Source organism: Octopus bimaculoides, chromosome 3 (assembly GCF_001194135.2).
Source record: "Octopus bimaculoides isolate UCB-OBI-ISO-001 chromosome 3, ASM119413v2, whole genome shotgun sequence".
NCBI lineage: Eukaryota > Metazoa > Mollusca > Cephalopoda > Octopoda > Octopodidae > Octopus > Octopus bimaculoides.
Window position 1 is genome coordinate 149,030,713 of NC_068983.1, and position 3,795 is coordinate 149,034,507.

A 3,795-nucleotide genomic window follows, 5' to 3' on the forward strand; every position below is an offset into this window, starting at 1 on the left:
TAGATAGATAGATAGATAGATAGATAGACAGATAGATAAATAGATAGATAGATAGATAGATAGATAGATAAATAGATAGATAGATAGATAGATAGATAGATAGATAGATAGATAGATAGATAGATAGATTAGATGACTGGAAATATATTGCAAATGTATTATAGAAAGAAATCTATGTAATAAAAAAATGAAATCAGATTATAATTTTCAACGGATGTCTGGTACCAAATATGAAATAATAATAATAATAATAATAATAATAATAATAATAATAATAATAATAATAATAATAATAATAATAGTAATAATAATAATAATAATAATAATGGTAGTAGTAGTGTTGGTGCTGGTGGTAACGGTGATGATTACAGCAGTTATAGCCGAAATAACGTGATGGTGAGGAGGAGGAAAAAGAGAGGAGGAAGAGCATGAGAAAGGTGGTGGTGTTGATATTGGTGGTGGTGGCGTCGGTGATGATGATAATGAAGATGAAATCGATGTGGACCTTAATTTCTGTGTAATTTTTGCTCCCCCACAAAATATTGAAAATTTGCAAATTAATGTTTGAATTTCACACTTGATTTCATCATCTTCAATTCTGGGTAATTTGTATTTACCTCAATAGCATAGAAATAATAAATAAATAAATAAATAAATAAATAAATAAGAAACGCGCAAACCCCAATCCGAATTTCATATAACGGAAAACAAAAATGGAAAAAGCGATATATAAATCAATAACAATGGTACATATTTATTAATATATGTCTGCACCAGAGTTTGTATTTGTACATGGGATTGTGTATGTGTGTGTGTGTGAGAGAGAGAAAGAGAGAAAGTGAGAAAGGGAGAGAGAGAAAAAAAGAGAGAGAAAGAGTACTTCAGTTTTCCTATTATTTTGTTTTCTTTTTTTTTCGATTTCCCTAATGTTAACGTATATACTTATTACAAAACTATAATCATACATGTACATATAGATAGAGAAATGTGTGCGCATGTGCATAGATCTACACACATATATTCATGTACAAACATACTCACACAAACCACACATATATGCGGCTAGATCAAGTAAGCGTAAAACTTTACTATAGGCAATCTGCAAATGAATAAAATGTATATGACTCGGAGTGTATGAATCTGTGAGTCTGTGTGTGTATGTATGAGAGAGAAAATAAGGGAGTGAGTGCATGTCCAAATGTTTGTGTCCGTATATGTGGGCGTATATGTGTGAATGCGTGCGTGTGGATGTAAAATACATATATAAACGTGTTTATATATGAATATGGGAGAGTCTGCGTGTGTCAGTGTATATTGTATATGTATGTGTGTGTTCAGTTAGTTGTTTGCTGTTTGACATTGTTGTCGTCTGTTTTTGAACAAATGAAACGACGGTCAAATTATCAATGACAAAAGAAACTGTCAAACCAAAAATATCTGTAAACTGGTCAATACGTCTCTTTTCTTGTCCTCGACTCCTTGGCTATTCTTACTCTGGTAATTCTTTGAATTATTCTCGAGCATGAAAACTTTTTGTCCTTCGTCTGCCGACTCATTTGTTTTGTTTGTTTTTTTCTGCACACTCGCTTTCAGACTCCCCCAAATTACTCTTCTCCTACCCCACTTCTCTCGCCCTTTCTCTCTATTTTCACTCCCTTTCCCCCTTTTTCTCTTTATCTGTCTTTCTCTCTCCCTCTTTCTTTCCCCTCTCTCTTCCTTTCTCTGTGATTTTATTTCTCGTTAACCTTTTCGTAACTGAACCATTACACACATTACGCTTTCTATTTGTCGTCGCCTTTTTTATGGTTTTTATTATCTTTCCAATACATCCTTCTTTCTTATTGCCTTTTGGCTTTCTCCTCTCTCTCTCTCTCTCTCTCTCTCTCTCTCTCTCTCTCTCTCTCTCTCTCTCTCTCTCTCTCTCTCTCTCTCTCTTTCTTTCTCTCGTCTTCCTTTTATATATTCCACTGTTTCTCCTTATTTTTTAACTGTCCCTTTCGATTTGCATTTGTTATTTATAATTTTTTTTTTCCTTATCTTTATGGCTTCTACTTCTCTTGGTAACAACCTGTAATCAAAGGCGAAACTATTCTTATGGTTGTTGTTTTTCAAGAAAGAAAATCCACTTCATAGCTCCACTTGTTGCAAATATCGAACAAACAACGTCTTAACTAGAAATATTAGGAGTTGCCATCTGAAGCGAGTTTTCCTTGAAACTTCATTATCATAACTACATCAAAGAGAATTCCTATTTGGTGCTAGGAAATACTTCAACTTTGAGCAAAGTGCTGACTGTCTACAAAGCTAAGATATAAACCCCACAATGGAGTTCTACTCTCTTATCTAGACTGGTACATTTCCATCGAAATCCTTTAATAAATAATGATGTAGTCGCTCTTCCCTTTTGAGACCCTTTGGAAAGCTTTCAATATTGGTTGATTCTGAGTATTTTAGAACGAAACTGTTTCATCACTAGACCATTGCTACACTACCAGACCACATAAACACATTTAGAAGACTGTAACCTGTCTCAGCAATAAAGCAATCTTTAGCTAAAAATTCCATTAGCACTCAACATTAAAATAACACCATTTTGAAATGCACTACAACTCCCAGTTGATTCAATCAAACGCAACAAACATATACATCAAAATTATAATAAAACCATGATTACCACAAGAAATCCTACTTTATTGTTGTGTTGCTAACTACGTATATAGTGAACGAGTCATTAAGAAAGCCTCTATAAAAAAGTTTGGCATGCTAGAAATGGCAACGGAATCTCCTTCCCATCTTACCTTACTACGTTTTTCTTTTTCTACTATGGGTACAAAACCTGAAATTTGTTGGGAAGTGGGTTAGTCAAAAGCATCAACTCCAGTGTTCAGCTGGTACTTATTTTATCGACCCCAAAAGATGAAAGGAAAAGTTGACCTCGACAGAGTTTGAACTCAGAACATAAAACCAGAAAAAATGCTGGTAAGCATTTTGCCCGACGTACTAACGATTCTACCAGCCGCCCCCTTTGCATCCCTCCATTTTATAAGAAATATATTACACAAATGTATGGTGTTTGGATCTCTTTCGTTCGACGATAAGGATTCAGTTGTTCGGGAATGGTCAAAGATGGAATTTTATTAGTAATGAGTCTGCTTAAGGAATGTAAATTTTGGCATTTGAGTTTGTTACAGCTATAACATAGCTATAGTTAAATATCTGTGAACCATTGTTGTTGAACAAGTAAAATGTTGGCAATGTGTGTGTGTGTCATTATCAAATAAATAGCTAAATGATCTTGTTTCAGAGAATATCTAGTGTGTGTGTAGCAGCACCGACCCGACCCAGATATGTCAGCAGTCAGTATTTTCTGACCCTGAAGCGGGAGTCTAGTCTTTATAATGCAGTATACGATATGTTATATCTGTAAAATCACTATGAGAGATGTCAGAGATTAGTAGTACTTGACTTATTTAATTTATATGTAAAACAAACTTGCCAATAACGGGATTTAAAGTGGGAATGTAAAGACACATAATATTTGTCTGTATATTTGTAGTAGTCATTAAATTTTAATTTCTGATGAATTATAAGTCATTGAAACTGTTATAAGAAAATGGGCGTTTATCACAACTTTATTGCGAAAACCATTTCATACTAGCATTTGATTTTTATCCCTGTGTTTTTCCTATTTAACCCCAACAGTCCATTCTTCATCAATTGTCACAATTTTAGCGGTCCGTTTGCTGCATCAGGGCCCCATAGATATACATATAGAGAGACTTATATATATATATA